Consider the following 22,850-nt stretch of genomic DNA (forward strand, 5'->3'; position numbering starts at 1 on the left):
ATGTTTTATTTCTATATTATATAATGATAACATTCTTACATATTGACACTTTCTATATTTGTGTACATGAATATTTAGTTTGACTTCAAACATCTGTCTTCACTGGTGATAGGAAATGAGAGAGTATGAGGCTTCTTGACCGGAAAGTATGAGTAAAACAAAGGCACCATGCATATTATATTCACTTTTCTGGTGAGAATTTTAGTGTAGTATTTATCTGGAAAACAAACTGTGTGTACCAAGGTGTGTTATATAGATGTCAAGCAAACTGTTTCTTGAGACTTGTGTCTTAGGATATATTATTATGCTTTGAAGTAAAGAAATATAATTCTTCTTTTGAAATATCTGACATGACATTGTTTCCAGTAGGATTTTCAGATACGGTCTTGATTAGAGATAACATTTGCAGTCTTCATAATTAATTCCCATAAATTGAAACAGGAAAGGATTTGTTAGAAGTTATTAAGTAGCTTATAGCAATTTCCAGGGGTATTAGGGGATTATTCATGAATGATATACTGATGAATCGAACAAGCAAGAAAAATAGGGGTATTGGGAAAAATCTGATGATTCAGGCTGCAGCCTGAAAAGCTCTGGACCGTATGATCAGAAGTTCCTCCACAGGTACCATTAGAACCAAATGTCAATTCCCTTCCCCTTTGCAGTAAGAAACCTTATGCAAGATAGATGGAGCCATCCTCAAGTCTGAGCCTCACAGAAATAAACATGTACCTCTGAATGCAGAGACAATCAGTAGGCTTAATTGTTTTAGAAAGCTTTTGTATTTTGTGGTCCCTGTGACACAGAAATTTAGATAAGAAATACCTGTAATGTGAGTTGCTACTTCGATCTGAATTGTCCCCTACATATTTCATCTGGATTGTTTCATTTCAGCATTCTGGGGTAGGCATAATGGTTCTTATTCTAAAGATGAGAAGACTGGGCCCTGACAATGGTTAGGAATCCTGATCTACATTTTATGTTTCTCTCAAGTTTTTCCATTTATTTATTTGTTTAATTACTCTACAGCCTGAATGCAGATCCCTCCTTATGCCCTCCCTGTCCCACCCACACACTCCCTAACCCCATTGCCTCCATGGGTACCAACCCACCCCAGCATCAAGTCACAGCAGGACTAAATGCATCCTCTCCCACTGAGGCCAGACAAGTCAGCCTCGCTAAGGGAAAGGGATTCAAAGACAGGAAACAGATTACATGTCAGAGACAGTCCCTGCTCCAGTAGTCAGGTGATGAACTTGAAGAACAAGCTACACATCTGTAATATACGTGTGTGTGTGTGTGTGTGTGTGTGTGTGTGTGTGTGTGTGTGTGTGTAAGGGGCCTAGGTTCAGCTCATTCGCTCATTCATGTTCTTTGGTTGATGGCTCAGTCTCTGTGGGTCCCTATGGGTTCAGGTTAGTTTGCGCCATAGGTCTTCTTGTGGTGTCAACCTCTCAGGCTCCCTCTATCCTTCCTCCCACTCTTCCACAAGAATCCTTGAGCTGGGCCTATCATTCGGGTGTGTGTCTCTGCCTCATTTTCCATCAGCTGTTGAATGAATCTGCTCAGAGGACAGTCACGCTAGGCCCCTGTGTGCAGTCATAGCAGAGAATCGTTAATAGTGTCAGAGGCTGGCTCTCTCCCATGGGGTGGGTCTCCTGTTAGGCCAGTCATTGGTTGGCCAGTCCCTCATTTCTGCTCCATCTTCATCCCTGTGCTACCTGTAGGCAGAACAGGTTTTCCAGGTGGTTTGGGGATCCCCTCCTCCACTGGAAGTCCTACCTGGCTACAGGAGGGGGCAACTTTGCCATCAATATCCTCCTCTGCTAGGAGTCTCAGCTATGGTCACTAAAATAGAGTCCTCGGAGCCTCTCCTTTCCCAGAGATGCCTTCCAGTCAAGTTCCTTTCTTTCTCCTAGTCCTCCTTTTCACCTCTCCCCACACATGATCCCTGCTACCATTCCCCTCTCCCAGATCTCTCCTCTGTCAGCTTCAGCTGTCTATTGTAATTCTCCTTCTGAGTGAAATTCAAACATCTTACCTTGGGCCCTCGTTATTACTTAGCTTCTTTAGGTCTGTGGATTGTATTATGACTATCCTGTATTATATGGCTAATATCTGCTGATAAGTCAGTATTAACCATGCGTGTCTTTCTGGATTACCTCACTCAAGATGATATTTTTTAGTTCCATCCATTTGCCTGTGAATTTCATGATTTCCTTGTTTTTAATAGTTGAGTAGTGTTCCATTGAGTAAATCTATCACATTTTCTTTATCAGTTCTTTGGTTGAGGGACATCTAGGTTGTTTCCAGTTTCTACCTATTACGAATAAAGCTGTTACGAACATAGCTGAGCAAGTGTCCTTGTGGGATGGGGGAGCATCTTTTAGGTATATGCCCCGGAGTGGTATAGCTGAGTCTTGAGAATCACTACATTTTTTTCCAATTGTTTCTTGGTATTAAGGTTATACTTCATTAATATTTTACCCTCCTGTTATTTCTATATGAATCAGAATGGCTGTCTAATTTGTCATATTTAAAAATACATCACCCACATCAGTAGCTGTTCAGAGAATAACACCTTATGAATGGAATAAAAAGCCTTTTGTGCTCTGTAATTTGGTGTTTGAAATTCTATGCAAAACACACACATATACTAAATCATTAAAACTGATTAAATTTCAATGATTACTGAAATAAATTAGTGGACAAACTGATGTATTGAAGCTCTTCAGCTAGTTTTAGATCTTGCACCAATCACCTTGTAGTTGAAAATTTCTCATGGAATATGGGAAAGAGAACTGTAAAACAAATGCTGCATAAACAAAATTTTAGGAATGATGAACTAGGATAGATATGACCTAAACCAGAGATTTTTGTTGTTGTTGTTGTTGTCATTTTTTGTTTAATATAATTATAAAACTACCTTCCTCCGTTTTTCTCACTGCAGCCTACTTGATGTCCACCTACTCTCAAATTGATAGCCTCTTTTTTATTATTATTGTTATACAGAGAGAGAGACAGACATACAGAGACAGAGACAAAGAGAGACTGAGAGACAGAGGCAGGCAAAGATAGGTAGACAGACATGTATAAATTTTTGAGTCTTTTTCACTGTTTGTGTATATACGGTTTCAGAGCTAACCACTTAGTACTGAATCAGGGGCCTCATCCTGGAAGAAGCTAATCTGCCCTTTCTTGGCACTCTTTAGTTGTCTGTTTTTTGTATGGTGGAAGGACTCTGAGAGAATTCCCCTCAACATTAACATGTCTACTAATATTGTCATGACTTAGGTCTTAGTTATGTAGCCATTTATTTCTAAAAGAAGTTGCTGTCTCAGTGCAGACTTCTTGATAGTTTGGCTCTTACAATGTTTTACCCCCTTTTCTGGGATGTTCCCTAAGCCATAGATAATGGAAGCTGCTGTGTAGATGTATTCATTGGGTTGGTCTTCTGCTGATCTCTGCATTGTGCGCATTTGTGGCTTTCTGTGATGGTCTTCTATTTCTGTTAAGAAAAGCTTCTTGGATGAAGAGTGCATTCTAAATCTTAGAATGCAGTTAAGCAACATGCTCTAGCAAACTGGGAGACCTTCTAGCTCCAAGACCTCAATAGCCCCAGGAATTTTTCTGTGTTTCTAGTGCTGTGTATGATTTATCTCCAATTGAGTAGGCCTTAACTACAGTCAGACAACTGTTGGTTATCATCAGTGAGTGCCACTGATGATGGTTATCATCAGTGAGTACCATTAAGGATATCTTGCCATGATGCCATGTGATTCATGGATTTCCTTGGATGCTTCTTTGAGATTGAGGGTAATATCCTATTTCTGAAGACACTGCTGATTTAGGCCACAGGACCTGGATTATTTAAGCTGGATCTGACCTGGGATCCTTCTTCCTGTGGTCCAGTTTCCACAGTACTGGAAAATGCCACCAAGAGAGAGAAACAATAGTGTCCTATCTTGTTATGATCAAAATAATAGCTTTTAACCTTCTTGCAAAGATTTTACAATAAAAAAATTACTGTTGAGGTGTCTAACCAGTTAAAATTCCTCTATGCAAGTATGAGAATCTGAGTTCAAATCCCCAGAACCTATATAATTCTGATGTTCTTATGATGAGATGGAGAGTTGATACAGGAAAATCTATCTGCATGCTCATAGGCCAGAGCACCTGATGTACACATGGAAAACTACAAAAGAAGCAAATGTTTCTACAATTTAAATTTAATGGCTGTATGGTAAACTGCAAATTTAACCTACATATACTGAAATGCCATTTGTTAAGCAATGGTCAAAAGTAAGAGTGTATCATTAGTATTTCAAGAATATGTCAGGTTTTGTTTTATTATTGTTCTTAGTATCAATACATAATCCATAAAAAAAGTAGATTTGGGACCCTGAGTAGCCTAAAAGGTTATGTTAGATAGGCATAGCAGAAGCAGGAATAGATTTGATGTGAGCCTTGTCAAGTTAACTACGGCTTTGTAATTATCCTGAATGAGTTTCAACAGTTACACACTATGATTCTCAGGGTGTTGTGGAGTTTTAAATCTTATGCCTCATGAATTCATCCTCTACCTTTTGGGTGTCAAATTAACCATTAGCCATACACCATACCAGAGAACCTACTTAAGCCAGTTTGCAATAGAACCAAGTTCTCTTAGCCATTACTGAATGAGGGATGGGGCTGGAGGCGTAGCTGTCGCATATCATCTTGCATACTACAATGAAAGTAAGATACAGAACAAATTCTGAGGGACACAGTAAGCTTCTGGAAAAGTATCACAGAATCATGAATTATCAGGCCATTTGCAATTGCTCTTAGCTCTAAGGTACTCCCGACAAACATCTTGCATAAACAGCGCTTTCAAGATGGGTAGAAGTCTCTTGTGAGCATCAGTTTACAGTGAAATTTAGTCAAATGGTGGAGTTATAAAGGTTTGTGAGGCCACCAAAGCTCTTGAACTCTTTTGTTAGTTTGATGTTATTGTAATTAGGCTTTTTTCCCCCCAAGCACAATAAAAGCTTATGGAACCTATGCAATCATTATAGGAAAATATTGGATTTCCAACATCACCAGGGTAATTAGTTATTTTCCTCAATAAATTTTAATAAAGATGTATAAATTGTTACATAACCACATTTGAGTGTGTAGGCACATGCCAAGGCATATTTCTGTTGGGGTAGGTTGTATGACAGATAAATGCTCTTGGATTATCTTTGAACATATCTTTCTGATAAAAATGATTCAAATTTAAATCCTAGTGGGTTCCCTAACAAGGGAATAGGGACTGTTTCTGACATGAACTCTGTGGCTGGCTCTTTGATCACCTACCCCTGAGTGGGGAGCAACCTTACCAGGCCACAGAAGAGGACAATGCAGCCAGTCCTGATGAGACCTGATAGGTTAGGGTCAGATGGAAGGTGAGGAGGACCTCCCCTATCAGTGGACTTGGAGAGGGGCATGAGAAGAGATAAGGGAGAAAGAGTGGGGTTGGGAGGGAATGAGGGAGGGGACTAAAGCTAGGATACAAAATGAATAAACTGTAATTAATATAAAAAATAAAAAAAACAGACTCAAGGTTGTAGATAATCTAATTTAAATTAATTATACATTAATCTAATCATGTATAAGCATTTCACTATTTTTATATACTTATTTTAAGGTAAATTACCATGAAGACGGTGATGTTGGAACTATGTCATCCTTTATGCCATTTATACATCTGTTCCTCTGTACATAAAATATTTTGTTTCCTCACCGAATAAATGAAATGGAAATTGACATAGTTCACCACTGGGCAATCCGCCCCTTTGCTCCCAGGCCACAGTTAGGTGGTATCTGTTTCCATGCACAACTGCCGCTCACATTCTGTAGGAGTCACCCCACCCCTTCCTGTGTTTACACCTAATTTCCCCTGTTAGAAGTCAAGAGCTGCCTCCCTCCAGCCTGAGTTCATCTACCGCAGCCTGCATGTGTTGCAGGTGCTCAATAAGTATCTGCTGAATAAATAAATATGCAATGACCTGAAGGAGCCATTAAGGGCAACCTCAATATTGCTAGTAGTGCTTCTATATGGGAGAGATATTGCATCTTTCTGACTTTGTGATTCAGAATTCTGAGCCTGAAAAGTCTTACATTTTTTTGCCTCTGGAAGCAATATCTTTTGAAGTATTCATTTTGAACATGAACCATGGGTGCCTTAATGTTCCCCAGCTATAGCCCATGAAAATCATCGCCATGGGAAAGCCTGTGGGGACAACACTGGGTAAGCGCATCATGATTCTTGTCATTTTTGTTCTTGTCAAACACACAGACACACACACAAAATGTGTGTGCACACACATGCACAGAGAGATGTGGAAAGAGGGAAGGAGAGAGAAAGAAAGAGAGAAAGAATTATATCTTGTGTTATTTCCTTTGTTGCTTGGTATTTACACAGTGGCAGATGTGCTGTAAATAGACATGCAGCAACAGGGATCGCATACCAAGGGACCCAGAGGTGCAACATCTGGCAGAACAGATGCCACATGGCAGTGGGGTACAGACTGCCCAGCGAGTGCTCATCTGCTGAGATTTGTGCCAAGGATCTGACCAAAGCTTGCTGGGCACCAAGCCTTCCAAGCAGATGGGAGTAGATTTGAATCAGTTTGAATATATGGAGAAAGTGCTTAGATTGTCTCTAAAATGGAGAACTATCTGCGCCAGGAGTGTTGACTCTGCTCATTTCTGTAAAACTCTACCTTCCCTGTCACCCGAACACCACAGTGGCATCAAACACTGTCAAGTCGTTTTCACCCCAAGTTTCATCATGGTAGAATGTGCCTTCAAATAGATGCCTCACCTTTCTCACAAAGATGACAGGAGGATTAATTAGTTAATGTTCACTGGGCTCATGCAATAACTATGGCTGAAAGAGCTCACAAAGTGCATTATTAATAATGGAATGAGGTGACACCCCACAGAAACCTTGCAAAATGCTCCATTCTCTATACAAAGAAGTCATTTTGCAGTAGAATCTCACTTTTGCTGAAATATTTAACAAGTATAACACAACTTTATTTGTGTTAACTATCAAAGAAGAAACATACCAAAAATGTGTGAGGAAAGCGTGTAATCCACACATCTTTTCACTTCTGTGCAGTCTAGGAGATTTTTTTCTTCCTCTAAAAACCATTGTTTGTTCTTATCTCTACTCCTTACTTTTGATTCATTGTATCCTTTCAGCTAACTGTTAAAATGAAAGAAACAGAAGCTAAATATGAGGCGCACTTGAATCTTTGCATATACGTGGAAGTACAGTGTAAAATAATGACAAAATACTTGAGGAGATTCTCTTATTCTAAGCAACACATGACCGCAGAAAGAGACTAACAAAAGCCCTCTGAAGAGTGAGTCTCCAGGGGAACTGCCCTCAGCAGCAATAAATGCAAGAGAAACAGCAATGAGCCCAGATAATAGGAGCTTGGAATTAGCATAATGTTTCCCACCTAAGAATCTTTTAACTTTTAATTCTGACTTTCTAAAATTTCCAAAATTTAACTTCCTAGCAATGCTGCTTAACTTTCACAGTCTTTTATGAGCAAATTAGGTAGTCTTAGCCTAGCAAGACCCTCTTGAACCTTAAATCTGTTACCTTATTTTTATTTAATACTTGCCATTTCTATTATTATGTATACCCATTTCATTTAAGTAGTCATAATCTCAGATAACACACGGTATTTTATCTTCAATGGTCTCATTTGTGTTATAACATTCTAGTTTCCTAAAGACTTATTTATTGATGCTTCAAATGTTTACTGGTAATACAAAAAACATATAAACAGTGAATTGAATGTAATAGCTATTACATTACTTGCTTTAATAAATTGTCTTTCACTTGTCGTATATACTTTATAAGGTGCTACTATTATTTTTGTGATTTTAGAAATAAAATAGTAACTATTATATAAGCTCACTAAGATTTTAAAAAGAAATTAATCTTAGAAGATGGGGGCCTGGACTTAAACCACAGACTGGCTAATACTAATAATGTATATTTAGAAAATATCTTTCATTACACAGTACTTTATGGATAATCCTAATTTCTTGAATTGAATAAAACATACACTCAGATTATGTTTTATTGTTTGAGCAGTGGATACAATACACTGGACATCACAGATTTTAAAAGAAGTGTAAACTTTCTCTTTAAACGTACAGAGCTTCATTCATGTACGAAAGGCACTCGGCTGTCTCTAAGGCCATTTGTTGCCGCTGCTCCTAAGCAAAGATTCTGTGGGGATTAATTAGGCATTGCTAGCAATGTATAAAGCAATAATATAATTAACAATAGACTATGTAGGAGCTCTTATGCTATTATGAGACCATTTGAGCATAGCCATCTCTATGGTCCAAAAGCAGTAAATAACTCGCAGCCAAATAGCTATGACATTCAGGTTCCAGGCATTTTAATATATGGGGTAATTCAATGTACTGTAATAGGCTGAATAGTAGACTTACTTTCTTGATTGACTCTCTTAATGGTGAATTGCTTAGTTAGTTAACAGAATAACTGCTGGGAAATGTGAAGTAAAATCATAATAGCACATGTTTGCAGAAAATGGCTTTTTTAATCATAAAGATTTATAATTGAACACATTCATCTATTAAATAAATACTGATTCACCATTATCTGAGTATTAGACACATTTTTCCTTCCACAGAGATTAAGATGAGGAGCACAAATTTTCTAGCTTTGTGGAGCTTATATTCTCTCAAGCAAGACACAACATCTATGTGGTTAATTTTGCCACTGTCATTTAAGATAGTGATAACTGCTATCACTATAGTGAAAAGATGAAGTGAAAGTAGACAGAACAGAGAAAGAAGGGGTAAATTACCAATGAAGGTTTCTATGTAGATAATGTAAGTAAGTGAATACCAAGATGTCAATAATAAAAATCTGAGAGAAGATATTCTAAACAGAGGCACCATCAAGCAAAATATACCAAAGTAGGAAAGAAATTAATTATTTTGAAGTCTAGAAGGTCGTATTGGAATCTAAAGATAAAATCTTCAGACAAAGACATGGGAAATTTGGAGACCCATCTCACACAAGCTTGAAGAACATGTGGAGTTGCCGGGAGACCTTGGGGACAAAGTAGTATCCTGGTTAGAGCTGCCTGTTGGAGCACACAGACTGCAGTGAAGGAATCAACTCTACTGGTATGCCGGGAGGGAATTGGGCAAGTGCCTGTCTAAATATGTGACAAGCTGGGGAGCAGCAGTTTAAGGATGGAAAAGATAAAAGTCCAGATTCACTTAGAAATGTCGTTTATCGATCTACAGTAGAAGACATTAGAAGGATTCTGATGCATGAGGATAAGATGATGTTGGAAGGTTAGGAGACTTAAAATGTTGATATAAAAACCAGACTTTACAGAGTATTTTATTCTTTGCTATTTTATTCATTGGTTTAAAAGACTGTATCCTGTGGGAATTTTCAGAGTCTAGAACATAGGTCATTATTATTTTAAAACTCTTGCATAGATATTGAAAACAAGCAAACCTCCATGATGCCTTTAGATCTTAGAATATGGAACAATCCATGTAGCCCACCTTTCCTGTTACCTACAGCAGGCTTTTCAGCCTCTCTAAACTTCGGTCTCCTCTTTTGAAAAGTGTGAGTGAAAAGAAGGAACTGTCAAATATCTGATATTCCTTTCCATATATTCTTGAAATGAATGGCTATATTTTATAAGTTGTAAAATTCAATTTTAATATAAATAGATAGTATAACATGTTTTATGTTGAAAATGATCACTGATTAATAATTTTCACACACAAAAATATAGAAGCCGATGTAGTTAGGCAAGTAAATTCAGAGGAAAGCAATAATACCGACCCTTGAATCCTGTTGGGTGGTGTCTAATACGAATGGTTTCTTTATCAAGTATTCCAATGGCCTCTTCACCCAGCATGTGAACTGTCTCTACTGAAATGGTTTTCATTATCCTCATCTTTCCTCAAAAGAATGAGGGTTTTTTTGTTGTTAAAAGACATTTTGACACTAGATGTAATTGTCAAATGATATAGCTTCTGAATATTATCATTATGATCAATGCTTTTTCAACAATGTAAAAAATCATAGGCAACTAACAACACAGAGATGAGGAATTCAAATACTCTAGATGAAAGAAAATACATTTTGGACAGAGCATTGTCTTCATAGTCATGAACATACTACAAATGTAGTCATCTGCACAAGACTAGTACAAGATTAGGCCAGACAACATTTCAGAATGAATGGGAGAGGGACTCATGTCTAACCCTCCCTGAGGGACCATTGCCAGTTACATACTATTGGAGGAGGATGTAATTTCTCTCCAGGAGGGTAGCCACAGAAAAGTTGTCCTTGCTTCACTAAATAACTAAATAATAATGCTCTAGCAAGAAAGCCTAATTTAAAAATCAATGAGTCACAAATAAGTCCTGAAAGTAGGATGGCTGGCGGAAAAGTGGGTTTCAGGCAGCTAAACAGGAGATGAGATAAAGGAATGTGAGATAAAATGACTAAAAATTATTATTTAAATGTATAAAACTGTCAATTAAAAAGCTAATTAGAATCTGTTCAAGTTTTGAATGTTTCAAATCTTAAATAAACATTGAGGTAGATAACTACAGTAATTGGTTGTAGTGTGGAGACCAGGAAACCAATGCCTGATTCCAAAGCTTACACATTAGCATTTTATCAATATATAAAATAAGAGATAAGTGGAGTAAATGAGAGGAGAAAGAGGCGGCATGAGATAGAACTCTGATTCGGGGATGTTTATTGTGCTAACGCTGATGAGAATGGCTATTTAGTATCAGGAACCATTCTTAGGAAGCCATTAACAATGTGTTTCAAGCAACCGGTGCAATATGTAGACTAACCCATTAGCACTAACCTGCAGTTGTACAAAATTAACTCTCACATTCTTGGTTTGTACAAATGGAGGTCAGGGGGACCCTTGCAGTGCCCCAGTCCTGACTACCAGTAAAAACTGTGGTAGGAAACAGAATGTAGGGGCTAAGAGAAGAGAGGCTGATGAGTACGTGCATTTTTTAAATATCAACAGCAGGTGGATGGATGTACAAATGTATGGCTGAATTCCTAAGTGGTATAGGGATTTCACATTATTTTAAAACTTGGGTTTTGGTGGATAGTACTGCTCAGAAGTAGCTTCTGCAGCTGTGGCTTGAAGTAATATGTGAAGTCTCATATCAGGCACTGACCCCACTAACTTCAGATGCAAGGTCGACCTGAGGAAGTGCTTCCTTAGCTGCCTGTGTCTTAGGGGATGTAGGCAGCAGGACAATCTACATGCTGTGTCCTGTGGCTTCCAGGAAAAAGGTCACAAAAGGAAAATGTTCTACACCCAGCAGCCCTGACAAAAAGAATCAGCTTAAAACCATGAGGGTGTGGATACAGTTCTACTCTATGCTAGTTACGTTACCAATAGAGCACAGAATGACCTTTTTTTTGAAGTGGCTTTTATAATTAGTCAAATTATAGTCATAGTTAAAGGAATGGGGATATTTTTATTTGTAGAACAATGGGAAAATGTGACATTCAGTGTATATCTTAATGTATTCAGGCGTCCTATAAAAACAGTTGAGAGGTCTCCTTTGGAAACCAGTGGGTGCAAATAACAGCACAAGCTTGAAGCTGTAAGTGATGCACTTTCCAGGAGAAGGATGTTCACGTATGGAATGTGTGCCTCCCTATTTAATACCATAAATATTAGTACTCAAGAGACACACAGCACAAGAGGTTTTTGAGTTTGAGGACATATATTCCCAGCTGGGTAATGACTGATAAATTACCTGATGTTTTTATCTCTGATTGAATTTTGGCAATACTCTCAGGGTTAAAGTAAGAATTACAAATGTTATAACTGTTTGTATGTGGCTCTCCAGGAGCACTAAACTTACAACTTTATGAACTAGTAAGTTTGAGAGGTATAGAGCGTATATGAAGGGCAGAGGAAGGACTTCTTAGTTTCAAGAAGTGATCTTCGCCATCACACACATAGCAGGTATTCTTGGATACAAAAGCAATTTGAGTTCTATGGAGAAAGTCGGTGTTCTCCAGAGCCAACACTAATTCAGTGGCAAAATTGCTGTATTTTAAAATGGGACTCATGTGACTGAAAAGGCTTAAATTATAATGAGCCTCTGAGGCATCTTGTAAAATTCTCGTTAGAAAATAGCATGGCCTCAAGGCTGTAGGGACACTAAATCTAAGAACAAATAACTTGAATGACATACTAAACATTTAAATCCTGTACTGTTGGCTAAAAAGCATGAATTTAGTTGGTCAGATGCCAAGCTAAATGTAAGAGAGAGAAATACAACATTACCATAGCAAAAAACATTATTCAGAATTAAGCAAATAAATAAACATGCCCCTCTCTGGTGAATCTTTGTACCAAATATTGATAAATTTTGCAAGCATGTGATATTTTAACAAAGCTTAACTTTATTTGATGTATAATTGTATGGAGCTCTCGGGTGTTTTGCTCTGAAAATTGAATGGTGCTCTGTCCTTGTTTTTAATGAGAGGCAAGTAAATAATGGAAAACATCAATTTGGTACGCTGATTGTGTTAATGAATGAGCAGAACCAGCTGCCAGCTCTTCTCTGTGGGACAGGTGACACCATGCGTAGCAAGCTGTTCTTTCATTCTGATGAGAGACTGGGCTGTCCAACAGCTTCCATGAAATGCAGACACTCATAGAAGACATGTTTGTAAATGGCCCTCTTGAGAAAAAAACTTAGTAACCAAAAATAATGGCATTAAAATAAACACAGAATCAGGTTTTCTAGTAGCTGATTGCCTATGGTACTGGGACACCATTGGAAAAAAAACAATGAACATATTTATCAACCAATTGAATTGCCCTTTCTATTCCAACTACTTTATCTATCTATCTATCTATCTATCTATCTATCTATCTATCTATCTATCTATCTATCTATCTTTCCATCCATCCACCCATCCATCCTTTGATGTGGTCATTTACAGCACAATGTTTCTTAAATCTGAGTAGTACAGTTAATCATAGTAACAATGTACCCTTGAAAAATTATTAATCTTGAGTCATAGATTTCTAAAGTAGAAAATAGGACTAATACTGTTTACTTACTCCTGTAGATTGATTACTGTGAATTAGCAAGTTAAAGAATTTTAAATGCCTTGTATTGTATTTGAAATACATTAAGCATTCATTTAGCATTAGACGTAGTGGTTATTTCATTATAATTGTGTGTCTATTGACACTAAAATTTAGCAATGTGTCTAGTATTCTGCTGATAGGTTTTCTTCATTAACTACTATCAATATTATAGACATCAGAGGAAACAATCCTAAAATTAGCTAATTCTTACCTCTTTGAATACAGCCAGTTTTTTTAAAGTCCTTGTAATTACCTATAACTTACCAACTGTTTCTCTGACTAGGTTGTTTCTTTTTAGAACTTTTAGGCTTACCTTCTAAACTTTGTCTAGAATTCAAGATATCCTACCTCAGATAGGACAATCAAGAAGAGGCAGAAAATAGGCTGTGTCTAAACTTCTTTGGCATGCTTCCTTTCAAATGAACATCACTCTGAAGGTGCTACCTGCTGCCTCTCACCAAACTGCCCTGAAAATAAACATGCTTTCCCAAGAGACACAAATAATAGAAAAGTCTCTGGATCAGCCCTCACTATGAACATGTTTATAAAACATGCTTACAGTTTGAATCAGTTTTCATTTTCTTTACTTGAAAACTCTTCTGCACTGTTCATTCTGTGACAGAAAGACAAGTGTCAAAGCTGGCCCTGTTCTCTAAGATAAATTCTGCAAAATAATTTGGACCTAACTACAGGGTATTAAAGAATGCTAAGAGTAGGAGAAATAGTCTTCTTCAGGAACAAGCATATAAGTTATCTAATTCCTAATGGTCATCAATAAAAAGATGCATACAATTAACATTATACATATTAAACAGTTTATATTTAGGAATATATATATATATATATATATATGGACATATACATTTATACATGTAATGACATTTTTTTAAAGGTCATGAATTTGAAAGTGAGAAATGAGAGGCATATTGGACATTTTGGATGGACAAACATCAAGGGAGAAATGTAAACATATTGTAATCTCAAAAATAAAATCAAAAATTAATGTTGCTACTATAAACTAAGTAGATAATAAAAGACATAGAAATTTAAACTCTACAGTAAGATTTAGGAAGAATTCAATTGTTTTCAACCACAGGGAAATATAATATGATGTCATCAAGTAGGTGGGGTCTTGAACTTTAAACATCCATAATGAAATGAAGCTTGTGTTCCCCTGCCATGTAGACCACATAAATCCATGCTGATGAAACACTGGAAAGGCACAGTGGCAAAAAAAAAAAAAAAGGTTTCCCACTGGACTCTGTATAGAATTCTTTATGTTTATAAAACATTTTTCACAGATAGACTCAGATAAAACTGTGAGAAAGTGTGGTAAATAAGTATGGCACTTCTTGGCATTCTTTTACTAACATTAATAAGGAGAAGTCTATGAGGAGATAAAGATTTGAGCACAGCACCAGCAGTAAAGACTAAAGTTGCTGGGGAGATGGCTCAGCAATCAAACCTGCTTGTTGCAGTTCCAGATGACCTACAACTGCCTATAACTCCAGATGCAGTGCTTCCAATGTCCTCTCTTGGGACTACCACTCATGTGGCATACAATAATGTAGAGACATACATGTATTCATTAATAAGATAAATATTTCAAAAAAGCTATTTCCCACCAGTCGTGGTGGCCCACACCTTTAATTCCAGCACTTGTACTCAGAAGCAAGTGAATCTTTGAATTTAAGGCCAGATTTCTAAATAGATTCAGTTCCAGGAGAGAGACAGCTACATAGAGAAGCCCTGTATTGATCCACTCCCAAAAATTATTTACCAAACTACAACAAGGAGTTTTCTTTTGACTGGTCCATATTTTGAACATGCGTATCAAGTAAGCAAGAAAATCCCAAATACAAGAAGAAAGGGAAGAGCTGGAGCAGGATAGGAGAACATGGAAAAATGAGAGAGAGAGAAAAAAAATAGCAGGAACCTTTCAGTCATTTGGATTCCAACTTTAGAGTGAGATGTAGATAAGAAATTAGTATGACCTGGAGAAGACAGGAACTCCACAAGGACCAAATATATGAGGACACAGGGGTATTTTATGAGACTGTTTCTCCAACCAAGGACCATGTATGGATATAACTTAGAATCCCTGCTCAGATGTAGCCCATGGTAGCTCAGTATCCAAGTATGTACCCTAGTAAGGGGAACAGGGACTATTTCTGACATGAACTGAAAGGCGGGCTCTTTGACCTCCCCGTACCCCAGGGAGGAGCAGCCTTGCTAGGCCACAGAAGAGGACATTGCACCAGACTATCCTTCACAGACAGAACTGTGCACCCCAGGGCATCAGAGACTGGGAGACCCTGTCTGGAGAAAACACTACAGGGAGGGAAAAAGCTTAGAGCACTCAGCCAACCCCCCCCCCACCACCACCACAACCAGCACACATGGGAAAGTTCTGGGGAAAAAGTTTCAGGTTCCTGCCCAGTCACCAGCTTGGAGCCACCACCCGCCAGCACCTGCAAGCTCTACGCACCAACCCAAACACCACATACTGGGTCTTCCTGTTGGGAGAAAACCCCATGGTAGGGAAAACATCTAGCCCTCCCTCAGGACACCTAGCTCAGAAAAAGTTTCTGACTATCCACAGACTCTTGCCTCTAGTCTCCAGCTGCACTCAAGAGAGCAAAGCTCACCTACCATTGACTACTGCTTGGGTACTGGGGCATAGAGCCCCAACCTCAGACCTACAGAAGCCTGGGATCCCCGAGATCAACTCCCAGATACTTCTCTAATGGGCAACCAGTTATCCTTAATAAAACTGACCAAATCACGGGCACTAAGGTTATAGCAGCAGGTCACTAAATTTACAGCAAGAAACCCAAAAGCAGGGCAGCTGTCTTCAGGACTTCTCTGGGTGAGAGGAGAGCCTTAACAGACATCTAAAGAACCTTACACCCAAACACAAGAGAATTTGCCTTTTTCTCAGCACCTCATGGAACCTTCTCCAAAATAGACCATATGGTTGGTCACAAAACAAGCCTCAACAGATACAAGAAGACTGAAATAATCCCTTGCATCCTAACTGAACACCATGGACTAAAGCTGGACCTCAATAACAACAGAAATAGCAAAAAGACTAAACACAGGTGGAAACTGAACAACTTGCTACTCAATGACAACTGGGTCAGGGAAGAAATAAATAAATTAAAGTCTTCCTAGAATTCAATGAAAATGAAGACACAACATATCAAAACGTATGGGACACAATGAAAGTAGTGCTAAAAGGAAAGTTCATAGCACTAAGTGCCTTCAAGAAGAAGTTGGAGACAGCTCATTAAAGCAACTTAATGGCTCAACTAAAAGCCCTGGGGGGGGGGGGAAGCAGACACACCAAAAAGGAGTAGATGGCTGGAAATAATCAAACTCAGCGCTAAAATCAATAAATTAGAAACAAATAAAATAATTCAAAGAATCAATGAAACCAAGAGCTGGTTCTTGGAGAAAATCAACAAGATAGACACTTAGCCAAACTAACTAAAAGGCAGAGACACTATGCAAATTAATAAAATCAGAAATGAAAAGGGGGACCCAACAGCAGACTCTGAGGAAATCCAAACAATCATTATGACTTACTTCAAAAATCTATATGCTGCAAAGTCCTCCTCTGTGGCCTAGCAGGACTGCTTCTTCCTTGGGGGGTGGGGAGGTCAAAGAGCCTGCCATTGAGTTCCTGTCAGAAACAGTCCCTGTTCCTTACTATGGAAAACCAATTGGTTACTGAGCTACCACTGAGGGAGGGAGAGAAGGATTGGGAGGGAATGAGGGAGCAGGATACAGCTGGGATATAGTTAATAAAATGTAACTAATAATAAAAATTTAAAAAATAAAAAGTCTATATACCACAAAATTGGAAATGCTAAATGAAATGGACAATTTTTTTTGATAGATTCCACTTACCAAAGCTGAATCAAGACAAAGTTAATCAATTAAATAGTCCTATGTCACCTAAGGAAATAGAAGTGGACATCAAAAGTTTACCATCCATAAAAAGCCCAGAACCAGATGGTTTCAATGCAGAATTATATCAGACCTTCAAAGAAGAGCTAACTCCAGTTCTCTTCAAACTATTCCACAAAATAGAAACAGAAGTAACACTACCAAACTCATTCTATGAAGCCACAGTCACCTTAGTACCTAGACCTCACAAAGAACCAACAAAGAAAGAGAATTTCAAATCAATCTCCCTTATGAACATTGATGCAAAAACACTCAACAAAATACTTGCAAACCGAATACAAGAACACATCAAAGATATCATCCACTATGACCAAATAGGTCATAGTGGTATGCAGGGCTGGTTCAATATATGGAAATCCATCAATGTGATCCACCATATTAACAAACTTTCTGAAAGACAAAAAAACATATGATAATCTCCTTAGATACAAAATAAGGATTTGGCAAAATCCAACATCCATTCATGTTTAAAGTCTTGGAGAGATCAGGGATACAAGGCACATACCTAAACATAGTAAAGACAATATACAGCAAGCCTATAGCCAACATCAAACTCAATGGAGAGAAACTTAAATCAGTCCCACTGAAATCAGGGACAAGGCAAGGCTGCCCACTCTCTCCATATCTCTTCAGCATAGTACTTGAAGTCCTAGCTAGAGCAATAAAACAATTGAAGGAGATAAAGGGGATACATATCGGAAAGGAAAAAGTCAAAGTATCATTATTTGCAGATAATATGATGGTATACCTGAGTGACCCCAAAAATTCTACCAGGGAATACCTACAGCTGATAAAAAACCTTAAGCAAATTGGCTGGATATAAAATTAACTCAAAAAACAAAAACAAAGACAAAAACCAAAAACACATCAGTAGCCCTCCTGTATACAAAAGACAAAAGGGCTGAGAAAGAAATTAGGGAAACAACACCCTTCACAATAGCCATAAAAGAGATAAAGTACCTTGGTGTGACCCTAATCAAGGAAGTCAAAGACTTGTATGAAAAAAAAATTCAAATCTCTGAAGAAAGAATTAGAAGAAGATATCAGAAGATGAAAAGATCTCCCATGCTCATGGCTTGGCAGGATTAACATAGTAAAAATGGCCATCTTACCAAAAGCAATCTACAGATTCAATGCAATTCCCCTCAAATTACCAACACAATTCTTTACAGACCTTGAAAGAAAAATTCTCAACTTCATATGGAATAACAAAACATTGCCAAACAATCCTCTACAATAAAAGATCTTCTGGAGGTATCTCCATCCCTGATTTCAAGCTGTACTATAGAGCAAGAGTAATAAAAACTGCATGGTATTGGCATAGAAACAGACTGGTGGATCAATGGAACTGAATAGAAGTCCCAGAAATAAACCCGCACAATTATGGACACCTGATTTTTGACAAAGATGCAAAAACCATAAAATGGAAAAAAGATAGCATCTTTGACAAATGGTGCTGGTCTAACTGGATGTCTACATGTAGAAAACTGCAAATAGATCTATACTTATCACTCTGCACAAAACTAAAGTCGATATGGATCAAAGACCTCAATATAAAACCAGACACTAAACCTGTTAGAAGAAAAAGAAGGGAAGGATCTGGAACTCATTGGCACAAGAGACAACTTCCTGAACAGAACACCAACAGCACAGGCTCTAAGAGCCACAATCAATAAATGGGACCTCATGAAACTGAAAAGCTTCTGTAAAGCAAAAGACATTGTCATCAGAACAAAACAACTACCTACAGATTGGGAAAGGATCTTCACCTACCCTCTATCTGACAGACGGCTAATATCCAGTATATATACAGAACTAAAGAAGTTAAAAAGCAGCAAATTAAGTAATCCAGTTAAAAAATGGGAAACAGAACTAAACAGAGAATTCTCGAAAGAGAAATATCGAATGGCAGAGAAACACTTAAAGAAATGTTCATCGTCATTAGTCATCAGGGAAATGAAAATTAAAACGACACTAAGATTTCACCTTAAACCCATCAGAATGGCTAAGATGAATAACTCAAGTGACAACACATGCTGGAGAGGATGTGGAGAAAGGAGAATCCTCCTCCACTGCTGGTGGGAATGTAAACTTCTACAACCACTCTGGAAATCAATCTGGCTCTTTCTCGGACAATTAGGAATTGAGCTTCCTCAAGATCCAGTTATACCACTGCTTGGCATATATCCAAAAGATACTCAAGTATACAAGAACATCTGCTCATCAATGTTTGTAGCAGCTTCATTTGTAATAGCCAGAAGTTGGATATACAGCCCAGATGCCCCTCAGTTGAGGAATGAATACAGAAATTGTGGTACATCTACACAATGGAATATTACTCAGCAATGAAAAATAGGGAAATCATGTAATTTGCTGGTAAATGGTGGGAACTGAAAAAGATCATCCTGAGTGAGGTATCCCAGAAACAGAAAGACACTTAGGGTGTATGCTTACTCATAAGTGGATACTAGATATATAATATAAGATAAACATACTAAAATCTGTACACTTAAAGCTAATCAGGAAGGAGGACACTGGCTAAGATGCTCAATCTCTATTCAGAAAGGCAAAGAGGCTGGACATCAGAGGAGGGAGAAAACAGGGAGCAGGACAGGAGCCTACCACAGAGGGCCTCTACCCTGCAGGGTATCAAAGCAGATGCTGAGACTCATAGGCAAACTTTGGGCAGAGGACAGGGAATATTATGAAAAATATGAGATAGTAAGACCTGGAGGTGACAGGAGTTCCACAAAGACAGTGACAGATCCTAAGAGTCTGAGCACAGGGGTCTTTTCTGAAAGTGATACTCCAGCCAAGGACCACTCATGGAGATGGCCTGGAACCCCTGCACAGAGGTAGCCTATGGCAGTAGGCTATGGGGACAGAGACTGTCTCTGACATGAACTGATTGGCCTGCTCTTTGATCACCATTCCCTGACGGGGGAGCAGCCTTACCAGGATACAGAGAAAGACAATGCAGCCACTTTTGATGAGACCTGATAGTCTAGGATCAGAGGGAAGGGGAGGATGTCCTCCCTTTTCAGTGGACTAGGAGAGGGACGGGTGGGGAAGAGGGAGGGTGGGATTGGGAGGGGAGGACGAAGGAAGGTACAGATGGATAAAAGGTGAATAAAGTGTAATTAATAAAAATAAAAAAAGAAAAATTATAAAAAAGAAAATGAGGTAAGATATATATATATATTCATCCATTCAATATATTTATACTGTCTTTAATGTGTCCTCAGCAGTCTAAGAAGCATTGAGAGAAGCAGTGGCCCCTTATTCAGAGAATTTTGTTTTAAATGATGAAAACAGATAATGCAGAAATAAGTTGACTTTATTTCAGTTGACAATAAATGCTTTGAAAACTAGAAAGCAATCATGTGAAAGGCCAATTTCCAAAGTATTCTCTGAGGGATACAGTTGGAACGAGGTCTCAGAAGCAGTGATCTGCAGCAGGACAGCAGGTGCCAGGGTCTGAGGGTGAAGTCGCTAGAGCTTTGCAGAAAAAGAGAGGAGTGCGGGTAAGCAGAAATGGGCCACTCAAAGCTTCATGAGACAATGGTTTTTATTTAAGTTAAATGGAGGAAAATTGGAAGTTTTGGGCTTTCACATTTTTTCTTCTTATTTTCAATTATTCATGTAACATTTATTTTTAATTACTACATATTAGTCCAAATGTGGTCCTCACTGAGCTCCAAGTAACAAAAATGATATAGGCCATTTCTCCTTTTCACAATGATATAAAAGAAGTTATTAATAATAAATTACAGAAAAATAACCCAATACCTGGGTGATTTTGAAAAAAAAAATCTCTCATATAAATCCATTAACTCCTGAGAGTCAAAACTACAATTTTTAACTAAAAAAATAATAAAAATTTTAAAAATCTTTCATTTTAGTTACTGCTTAGACTTGGTACCATGTTCAACTCTTCTCAAACAAGTAAAACTCCTACGTAAGATTTGTGGTAACCGCTAGGTATATGTTCACTCTGTTTGATCCCACTAAGCTGTGCTTAAGTATCCAACTAAGTTTCCAACTAAGCTGTGTTTCTTAGCACTCCTAAGTTTAGCGATGCAGATTTTACCTATGTAACAAAAATGGCGGTAACTGTTGCTTCTAGTCATTTGAATCCAAAAGTTTAAAACATATTTGGTTTGTGTTTTCTTAACTCTCTTTGTTTTCATGTTTTCAAATTCTCCACTCACCTATCTTTACACATGTTGAGTGAAGCACATCAGGGTGATTTGACCCCACCCCAACCCCCAGAAGGAGGAACAGCTTTGCCAGGCCACAGAGGAGGACATTGCAGCCAGTCCTGAAGAGACCTGATAAGCTAGGGTCAGATGGAAGTGGAGGAGGAATTCCCCTATCAGTGGACTTGGAAAGGGGCAAGGAGGAGATGAGGGAGGGAGGGTAGGATTGGGAAGGAATGAAGGAGCAGGATACAGCTGGGATACAAAGTAAATAAGCTGTGATTAATATAAAAAATAAAAATTATTTTTAAAAAGGTGTCAGTAAAAAATGACAGAGTTCTTTCTCAGACAGGAATAGTGCTACCTCAAGATCCTGCTATACCACTTCTAGGCATATATCCAAAATATGCTCAAGTATACAACAAGGATATCTGCTCAACCATGTTCATATCATCTTTATTTGTAATAGCCAGAAGCTGGAAACAACCCAGATGTCCCTCAGTTGAGGAATGGATACAGAAATTGGGGAATATTTACACAATGGAATACTACTCAACAATTAACAACAAAGAAATCATGAAATTTGTAGGCAAATGGTGGAATCTAGAAAAGATCTTCCTGGGTGAGGTACCCCAGAAGCTCAAAGACACACACGGTATGTACTCACTTTTATTTGGATATTAGACATATAATATAGGATAAACATACTAAAATCTGTACACCTAAGAAAAATCAAGAAGGCGGACCCTGGGTAAGATGCTAAATCTTTATTCAGAAAGGCAAATGGGATGGACATTGGAAGAAGGATAAAACAGGAAAAAGGACAGGAGCCTACCACAGAGGGCCCCTGAAAGACTCTACCCAGCAAGGTATCAAAACATTCACTGAGATTCATAACCAAACTTTGGGCAGAGTGCAGGGAATCTTATGAAAGACTGGGGAGATAGAAAGACCTGGAGGGACCAGGAGTGCCACAAGGAGAGCAACAGAACCAAAAAAATTGGGACACAGGGGTCTTTTTTGAGACTGATACTCCAAGGACCATACATGGAGATAACTTAGAACCCCTGCACAGAAGTAGCCCATGGCAGCTCAGTGTCCAAGTGAGTTCCCCAATAATGGGAACAGGGACTGTTTCTGACATGAACTCATGGGCTGGCTCTTTGATCACCTCCACCTGAGGAAGGAGCAGCCTTACCAGTCCACAAAGGAAAAAAAAAAAGCCAGTCCTGATGAGAACTGGTAGACTAGGGTCAGATGTCCCCTATCATTGGACTGGGGAGGGGCATAGGAGAAGAGGGAAGAAGGGTAGGATTAGGAGGGGAGGAGGCTATACAAAATAAATAAACTGTAATTAATAAAAATAAAATAAAATAAAAATATAGGTACTTCAAAAAATGACAGAGCTTCAGCATAAAAGGGCCTTGAATAATTGAGTGAAGTTATCTATTTTCCATTGACCTACATAACA

Source organism: Psammomys obesus, unplaced genomic scaffold, assembly GCF_907164565.1.
Source record: "Psammomys obesus unplaced genomic scaffold, mPsaObe1.curated_primary_1811, whole genome shotgun sequence".
Taxonomy (NCBI): Eukaryota; Metazoa; Chordata; class Mammalia; order Rodentia; family Muridae; genus Psammomys; species Psammomys obesus.